Source organism: Bidens hawaiensis, unplaced genomic scaffold (genome assembly GCF_021521415.1).
Source record: "Bidens hawaiensis isolate Kalapana, Puna unplaced genomic scaffold, B.hawaiensis_p1.1 tig00030750_1, whole genome shotgun sequence".
Taxonomy (NCBI): domain Eukaryota; kingdom Viridiplantae; phylum Streptophyta; class Magnoliopsida; order Asterales; family Asteraceae; genus Bidens; species Bidens hawaiensis.
Window position 1 is genome coordinate 48,798 of NW_027495125.1, and position 10,532 is coordinate 59,329.

Consider the following 10,532-nt stretch of genomic DNA (forward strand, 5'->3'; position numbering starts at 1 on the left):
TGAAAAAGAGTAAATCTAAAGTACTTGAGTTCTTGAGAAGCCACTCAATTTCGAGGGTTATAATGAAAAATTATATCGTATTAGGGTTTAACCTTGTGTTCTCAAATCTCAACCATATGTACGATGTTTAAGATCACTTGGAAAATCATTTATACGGCGGGTAACATCTGCCATATTATTTAGTAGGAGTAGTTTTCATTTTTGCTCTTTGATAATTTCTTAAGTCGGCGATCTGTTGTGTCTTTCATTTTTTGGTAGATATCAAATTTGACGTGTGTTCTTTTTGGCTGTTTGGCCCTGTATTTGTCATAATATTTTATTCTTTTAGAATTTTGTGTTAGGAGCGTCACTGACCATGTTCGTTGTTTGAATCGTCTGTTCTTCATCGATTCGGTCACAATATACAATTAAGGAAAATGACAAAATGTTTTTTACCTGGGTAATCCTCAAAATGTCCATACAAATCTCACCGGTTCCATATTGTCCAACCCAAACCAAACGGGCCGCGTTTTTTTCTTACCCAATGATTGAACGACACCTGTAAAGAATGTTTCTCGTCGGCACCTTGTTTTCTGACCCGCCTGACAAAAATGTATCAGGTGGCACGTGTTATTTTAAATCTATACATCCGGTGGATTTTTTAGGTAACGATTGGAGTTTTCTAGACGCTGGGTGTATTATAGACTTGTCCAGAGGCGGTTGGACGTAAGAGGGCCCAAATATATCAAAGTACTTGAAGTCACCGTATGAACCGAAGGGTAGTCATCTTAAACCCGTTAAACAACCCAGTTTCTCATGAAAGGATCTTATTAAAGAGTTACCACATAAAAAATAATTTTTTAAAAACAAAACGTGGTGGCACCCATATTAATCTAAGTAAAAATCTACCTGCGCCTAGAAAAATCCACAATGAAGGAAAATAACGTTCTTTGATCGGTATCAGCATATCTTTATCAGAAACATTGACGTATTCTTAAAAACGAACTTTCCAAACCATGACATCGTCAACATTTGTGAGTTTCGGAATTTCTATCACATTTTTAGAAGATAAACCGGTTTGCCTGATTGGGTTTGTGACGGATGATGAATGATAAGACATCATCTTGAAAGTAAATGTGAACCACTACCGGAAAGAAAAACTGATGCTATAAAAACCATTGTGAAATGAATGAACTCGAACTTAAACGAATAAGCGAACTGAGCACCGAACGGGAATTGAAAAGTATTCTTGATCAAAACTTGAAACAAGGTCGTTGATTGAATCAAACTTTGTGTCGTTGAAAAGTTTAATCTAAGGACGCCGCTTTAAGCTCATTAAAAATTTTTCCACCATTAGGCCCGTTTGACTTTTCTGGTCAACCACCAAACTTGAATTTCGACCTTTTAAAAAAAATCAGCATGTTAAACTTCGTTAGCAGCAATTTTCAGCTCGTTAACAACACATTTTAGCAAACACAGTGCGTTAACAACACGTTTCAGCATCAACAATCAGCAACGAATGACGAACCAATTATCTGAACTTAAACTTTTAATTTTTGCACGCTTAAAAATTCTTTTCTTAAGCTCTCAAAATACCCTTTGCTATAAACTTCCAAAAAAACTCTGGGTAAGCTCGAAAAGAATTTCTTTCGTTTTAGTCTTGATTGAACAACGTCGACCAATGAACAACTTAACACAGATTCAATATCTTGCAAATGCCTCACTTCCTAAAATACCCCTGAGGCGTATGGGATAATTCTTTTAACAAATATGATGAAGAATAGACAGGAGCATCACATGCAGCCTTACAACAAACTTAATATTTCATGCATTTTCCTATTAGACATTTGCTAAACTAATGTGTGTGAGTAGAAGATAACCGCTTCTCAAACGTATGCGTTAGATCTCAATTCTGAACAAAATTTCTTATGCACTTCAATCGATACGAATTCAAACTCATTGTATTACACCAAAAAGAATCCTTAGAATTGTTACAAGAGATGGCCATATCATAAATTACTAAATTTAAACTATGACAACCATGGTGTGTCAAATTACTACATTTAAACTATGCCAACCACATTGTTACAAGAGAGTCACTTTTAGGTTCATTATTTCTAGGTTGTTCGTCATCTGTAAATTTATTATATATAGGATGATCATCATTTGTAGGTTCATTGTTTATAGTTTTTGCGGATGCGAAAATTTTAAAAATATCTCCTTTTTGTAATTCAATTAAAGGCTCCCTTTTAGGTCTTTTTTGCTTATTTTGCATAACCAGATTCGTAAGTTTGGTGGCAGGAAATGGATTTGTCACACATTGATAAAAGATAAACTTGTGAGCTACTGATGCGATATGGATGAAATGTAGGGCCTCGATCCCGGTGCCCTACTTGGACGTTGGATTCACTCATAAACACAATTCTAAATATCAGAGTTAATTAAACTACTCGCGAAATAGATAAACGTCAACCATTCATTACATAAATCATAAAATTTAATCAATAATAAACATGTCTTTGAGTTTAAACATCATAAATTAAGTCTTCAGATGCCAACTTCTTTATTCATTTGCCATGTGTCCCCCTTCAAGCTAGTTGTCTCATTCTACTCACATGCGCGTGCATACTAAAAGTCAGCTACGATGAGTGAGTTCTAGTTAATCAGACAACATACAATACGTTCATATACTACATACTTAACTGGCTTTACTTTCTTTCATACACTCATAAGTATATACATTCATTCTTACTTCCTCACTTCATTCTTTCATATTTTATCTTTCTTTATATACATACTTATATGTTTTAAAGAGCATTTCGCCATACTTTCATCGAGTATTATTAGGGCACGGTTCCCTCTTGCCTTGGATATTATTAGGGTCCGGTTCCTAGGGCCCGGTTCCCTCTTACCTCGAATATTATTAGGGTCCGGTTCTCTGGTTCGTCGACTATCCATATAACCATACCATAACCATACATGAATCCATATACCTTTGCTTATTTACTTTTAATTCCTTTACCTTCAATATCTTTCAAATTTGATTCATAAAACATTCATATAATATACATACAACATCACAACTTTCACATATCATACACTTACCACTTAGGGTAAGTGTATTAGCTAATCACATCGAGTATGCACACAGCCCCAAAAACATAACAATGAAGTGGGGCTAAAAACTCACTTGAGCTCAGCTCCTTTCAGAGTTAATGGTAACTCCTTTCTTTAACTGGGCACGGCTAACTGTATAACAATTACATGTATCAATTTACTATTACTACCCATATCATATTTCTAGTTTAATATAACCCTCAATGAACGGGGGTCCGGGAGCAGCGCCCCTGGCAATTATTATTTTATTCGCCAACTCATTCGTTATAACGAATGGCCTCTGGTTAAGCCATATTCGTTATCACATTCGTGATGACGAATGATTTGATCTTAGACGAATGAATGAGTAACAAATGAATTAAGCCATTTGTGATTTCTTGAGATGAATGAGAGGCTCATTCGTTACGGAAACATGCGAATGTATCTCCAACGAATGGGTTGATTCGCTGTCTGATCATAATGAATGAATGGGTAACGAATGAATAAGGTCATTCGTGACTTCTATTAGACGACCGGAAGGCTCATTCGTTATCAGATCATACGAATGTACCTTATTCGCTATAACTGCTTAACAAATGATCAGCCATTCGTTTATCGTAACGAATGGATATATGAAATTATCCATTCGTTAACTCAAGGGTCAAAGTCAAAATCGCCAAGAACACGAAATAGTCAACATATACCAGATCTGCAATAAACCTTCAAATCGCGATGAAATAACGCAAATTTGGTATCGTTCCACTCGTATACAAGTCGCCTACAAACCCCAATCCATCAAACCTCAAAACATTTTGTTTAAATGGTTTGTTTGAGCTCTATGCATATACAGTTCTTTATTTGATTAATTAACCCATCAGATGTTAACAAATTTCAACAAAAATTGTTGTGTTTGATTCGTTTTTACCATTTCTATATAGATCTAGGAATACTAGACGAGCCGAACAAGTTTTCGTTATAAAACGTACCTTAAACGAATCGGTTTCACAAACACGATCTAATCTTGATGTTTGTTTGCTCGTCACGATGCGCTAGCACTCACAAGCTCGGGTGTTTTCCTCCGGATCTCGGTCCGAGATAAAGGAAGTTGTTTGTGTGTGTTTTTTAGAGTATATGGAGGCCAAGGATAAGAATGAGGGTTTTAGGGTTTAAGGAGTATTTATACTCCCTTAAGCCCATGAACCTAAGGCCCATCACCATCCCTTATTCCATCTTTTAAATGTCCAAGCCCACACTCTAATATTTCATTTATCCAAATCGAATAACGACGCATTATTAAATAAACGAAATTTCTTTTATTTATTTTTATCGAAAGTATGATGTTACAAGTTTTCCCTCCTTAAAGAGGTTTCGTCCCCGAAACCTAACTATTACCAAAAACAAATTTGGGTAAGACTTGCGCATCTCTTCTTCCACTTCCCAAGTAGTGTCCGATCCTTTACGATGCTTCCATATCACCTTCACCAAAGGGATAACTTTATAACGGAATTGTTTTTCCTTGCGGTCAACGATCTCTACAACTTGCTCAATATAGTTTATCTGTTCATCAACCTCAATGTCTACTAATGGCAGATGTGACGTGTCATCAGCTAGACATTTTCTCAAATGAGAAACATGAAAGGTAGAGAGGATTCCTTCTAACTCTTCAAGGCAACTCCAGCTTGTAGGCCACTTCCTTAAACGATCGACGATCTTAAACGGTCTAATGTACCTTGGACTTAACTTTATTTTCTTCCTTAAACATCAACCTCAATGTCTACTAATGGCAGATGTGACGTGTCATCAGCTAGACATTTTCTCAAATGAGAAACATGAAAGGTAGAGAGGATTCCTTCTAACTCTTCAGGGAAACTCCAGCTTGTAGGCCACTTCCTTAAACGATCGACGATCTTAAACGGTCCAATGTACCTTGGACTTAACTTTATTTTCTTCCTTAAACGAATAATTCCTTTCCAAGGCGAGACCTTGAGCATCACATTGTCACCAACGTCAAACTCAATCGGTCGTCGCCGCTTATCAGCATAGGACTTCTGACGATCTTGAGCAGCTTTCATTATTGCCTTGATCTGATTGAACTTTGATGAAGTTTCTTGCACAACTTCTAAGCTTCCGATCTCTTTCTGACCAATCTTTCCCCAACATACAGTTGTTCTACAACGTCTACCATACAACATCTCAAACGGTGGCATAACAATACTCGAATGGTAGCTGTTGTTGTAAGAGAATTCTGCAAGATGCAGATGATCATCCCAACTTCCCCAAAAGTCTAAAACACAAGCACGCAGCATATCCTCAAGGGTTTGGATAGTCCTTTCAGATTGCCTATTTGTTTGAGGATGATACAACGTACTGATGTTCAATTTCGTTCCCATAGCTTCATGGAACTTCTTCCAGAATCTTGAAGTAAAGCGGGTATCTCTATCAGACACAGTAGATAACGGCACTCCATGTTTAACCACAACCTCTTTTATGAACACATTTGCTAATGTTTCTGACGAGATAGCCTCTCGTATAGACAGAAAGTGAGCACTTTTAGTCAAACGGTCCACTATCACCCAAATTGCATCATGATGTTTAGCTGTACGCGGTAGTAGGGGTGTTCAAAACTATCCGAATCCGAATCCGTATCCGAATTATCCGACTATCCGTATCCGAACTATCCGAAAATTCGGATTCGGATTCGGGTAACAGTTTCAGATTTTTTGGATATCCGAAATATCCAAACTATCCGGTATTTTAATTTTAATATTTTTTTAATTTTATTTTATATTTACACAATAAGAAAACCCTATATCATAATATCATATAGCATATTAACATAAGTGAGCGGCCTCCTTTCTCACAGACACATCTGCAGCACCTCCTTCTCTCACTAACCCATTGCCAGTACCACTCTTCCAGTCGCCAGTCATAGCGCCGCCACGGAGTCACGGCGGCTACCGTCTCTAGCCATCACAGCCTCACAGGTCCAGCACCACCAGTCTCATCGCCATCTACCATCGTCTCCACCACCAATCCCGTCGCCATCCACCATCACAGCCTCACGGTCACGGCGGCTACCGTCTCAAAAAAAACTCCATATATTGTTTAATGTTTGGTTTGTTGGATTTAGAAACTTGTTATTTGGTTTGTTGGATTTATAAACTTGTTATTTGGTTGTTGTATGTTTGATTTGTGGATTTGGAACTTGAATTCTTATGATGTATGTTTTTTATTATTAAAACAAGTTTTTTTTTATTTCTTTTTCGGATATTCGGATTCGGATAGTGATTTTCACTATCCGAAAGGTTCGGATATCCGGTTTCGGATATCCGAAACTTCATATATCCAGTTTTGAACAGCCCTACGCGGTAGCTTAGTTATGAAATCCATGGTGATGTGTTCCCATTTCCATTCTGGCATCTCTAATGGCTGCATCCTTCCATAAGGTTTCTGATGTTCCGCTTTGAGTTGCAAGCAAGTTAAGAACTTACTGACATAATCTACTACATCATTCCTTATACCTGGCCACCGGTAGTCCCTCTTAAGATCTTGATACATCTTGGTGGATCCCGGATGAATCGAGTATCTTGACTTATGAGATTCATCTATGATTTGACCTTTAAGATCTCCATGGCGTGGGATCCACATGCGGTCAAATATAGTTTTCACACCATGAGTGTTTTCCATCAGCTCATCTTGTTGTCCGAACATTCTTTCCTTCTTCATTGACCCTTTATCAATAAGCACCTCAGACTGTACCTTGATTATTTCTCCGAAGAGATTTGAGTTCATGATTAACTTATAGGACTTTATTGTTGCAATGACTTTTTCATTCTTACGGCTTAGCGCATCGGCAACCACATTGGCCTCTCCAGGATAGTATTTGATATCACAATCGTAGTCCTTTATTAACTCTAACCATCTCCTCTGTCTCATATCCAGCTCTCTCTGCTCGAAGAAATACTTCAAACTCTTATGATCGATGTATATAATACACTTAGTACCATATAAGTAGTGTCTCCAAATCTTGAGAGCATGCGCTACCGCTGCTAGCTCTAAGTCATGCATCAGGTAGGTACTCTCATGAACCTTCAACTGTCTGGACGCATAAGCTATCATCTTTCCTCGTTGCATTAACATGCAACCTAACCCACGATGCGAGGCATCAGTACAAACAACCAAATCCTCGTCACCATCGGATAGAGCAAGGATTGGAGCTTGTGTGAGTCTTTTCTTCAATTCCTCAAAAGCCTCCTCCTGAAATTACCCCAATTGAATATTACAGACTTCCGGGTCATTCTGGTCAACGATGCGGCTATCTTGGAGAAGCCTTCAATGAATCTCCTATAATAGCCGGCCAACCCTAAGAAGCTGCGTATATCAGTCGAGTTCTGCGGAGTCTTCCAATTCGTTATTGCCTCAATCTTGGCTAGGTCCACAGAAATCCCTTCTAGATTGATTACGTGACCTAAAAACTGCACTTCGAGCAACCAAAATGCGCAATTCGAAAATTTAGCATACAACTTCCTTTCTTTCAGCTTCTCTAATACTTCTCGTAGATGTTCAGCATGGTCAGACTCGCTCTTAGAATTAATCAATATATATTCAATGAGAACGATGACTGACTTATCTAACATCGGCGACATACCCTATTCATCATATCCATAAATGCGGCGGGAGCATTCGTTAGACCGAACGACACCACGAGGAGCTCGTAGTGTCCATACTGCGTCCGGAACGCTGTCTTAGGTATGCCTGCCTCTTTCACCTTCAGCTGATGATAGCCTGATCTAAGGTCTATTCGTGAGAACCAACTAGAACTTTGTAGTTGATCAAACAAATCTTCAATCCGTGGCAACAGATATTTGTTCTTCACCGTAAGCTTGTTCAACTCACGATAGTCTATACACATTCTCATACTTCTATCCTCCTTCTTAACAAACAACACCGGTGCGCCCCACGGGGAAACACTCGGTCTTATGAAACCTTTATCGAGGAGTTCTTGTAGTTGGGACATCAATTATTTCATCTCAGATGGCGCCAGGCGGTAAAGTGCTTTCACGACGGGTGTTCTCCTGGTATTAAGTCTATCTGGAATTCTACCTCTCGCTACGGTGGCAACATCGGAAGGTCCTCTGGGAACACTTCTGAGTAGCAACAGGGACATCTTTTACTTCTTTCGTCTCAGCCATAGCTTTCACAACATACACCAGGTAGGCACTACACCATCGCCTTAACAATCCTTCAACTTTTATCATCGAAATGACATTAAGCTCTGAACTTGGTTTATCACCATAAACCGTCACCGTACCACCATCCAAGGACTTTAACCTTATCAACCTACTCTTACACACTATCTGAGCCTCAAACTCGGATATCCAATCCATTCCCAAAACCACATCGAACCCTCATAAGGTAATAACATACAGGGTAACAGGGAACTCACATCCCTCTAATTCTATCTTACAATCCTTAACCATTCTCATTATATTAACTGAGGTTTCACTAGCGGTTTTTACTATGGAAGTCATCTTATGTAACACTTGATTCGTTTGGCTTTGGTGTTCACCATGTCAGGCACCAACCTCGAAATACGATTAAACTCGGTAGTGTATTCGCGGTGTGTCATCTTCCCCGCCTTCAAGTTTAGAAACTTCATCTCAGCTCTCTCCACCTCAGCATCGGCACAAAATCGCTTCATCACCAATTCCTTCAGGTCATCCCACCTCATTGCCTTAATCTCTTCTCAAGTCGTTCGCTGCTCCACAGTCTCCCACCAAAACATGGCTTCATCACCAAACGACTGGGTGGCATAACCCACCGCTTGGTCGGGACGTCACTAGCTAATTTGGATAACCTTGTCCATGGCGGCAGGGCCGTCTCCGAGAATTTAAATACCTCAGGCGAGCCAAAATGAAAAGGCATGTAGGCCTTAACGAATTTTTTTATTCGCAAATGTACATTGATAAATCTTTTATCGACCGATTTATTATAAGCATAAACCATTTTAAGCATGTAATTATCTCATAAACCATTGCAAATAACCTTATTTTCAACACCAAAAACATGTATATGTAATATGTATAAAATATCTTGTGCCCCCGAAACTCACGTGCCCTGGCCGATGGTGCGGCTCGCACACCCTCCGAGCCTTCCCTGTATGGTGGTTATCCATTGTAGAATAGTGATCACGTCACCTAAACCAGTCAGCTTCGGCGGGTCGCAACCTTTGAATGACTTGTAATTACACCTACCTCGGCCTCTCTTTCTCTCATCGACTTTCACAGATCGAACTTCACTTGAGTCGCCTTCCTCATCATCAGCTTTCTTACCATCATCCCTTGCCCTCTCAGCGGTCCTCTCATAGCTTTCAGCAGACTTGCCAAGATGTAACTCCTTCACTGCAGCACCTACCACCTGAGCAATGGCGGCTTGAACAGCAGGGTCAAGTTGATACCCTTTATTATTGCTCGGATTTCGTCCAGCTGCACTCCCTTCTTCTCTCGTGTTGGTAACTAACTATACAGAAGGTTCTCGAACCGTACGTGCCTACCACGGCATTCCGTACGACCTCCTTGACTAACAACCTTTCTTGCTCCAGCCATTCGTATTCTATAAGGAAACACAAACATCATCACTCAAGGAACTATTTAGTACAAGGATAGTAAGGCTAACATGTAATAACAGTGGCCATCTGTGATTAGCTGATCACGTTGCTCTCTGTTTCCTATACACTTCCCTTTGTGAGTCCACTTGTGTTAGGTTCTACTTTTATTGATTTCAAACTCGTTTAAGCTAGATCTAGGTTTATTATATGAACCGTTTATACTAACGAGTCCATTAAGTCCACTTTTAACATCAAGTTTATATTTTTATGGCATAAAAATACCCGATTTTCCTTAGTACCAAGTCTTAGGATAAACCGTTGTTTAAAACACAATATTTATACATAAATGGTACCTTTTGACGTATGTTAAGCTACGGGTTAGCTTCTTGTATAGCTACAGACTTGTTCTTGCTTGCTCAGCTAAAGATCTAAATAAATCTAAGCTTGGTTCTTGGATTTCGAATCTCGGACGTAAGGTTGAGAGTGTTTGTGTGTGTTTTGAGTGTGTAAGGAGGCTTATGGATAAAAATGACAGATTTTAGGGTTTTAGGAAGGTTTAATGAGTATTTATACTCTCTTAAGCCCATGGACCTAAGGCCCATCTTCATCCCTCTATTATTTAACTTAATTAAATATTATCACACTTTTAAACAAACACATTTCCTTTTATTTATTATCAAAAATAGGATGTTACACAGAAGTATTCAAAAATGGAAAAATCTTGTTAGCATGATAGATCTTACAAGTTCAATTGTTAGCCATGACATTGGCTAGATTTGATATTGTCTTGGGTACGGACTGGTTATTCGATAAGCATGCTCATATGATTTGCAACAAGAAAACAATGGAA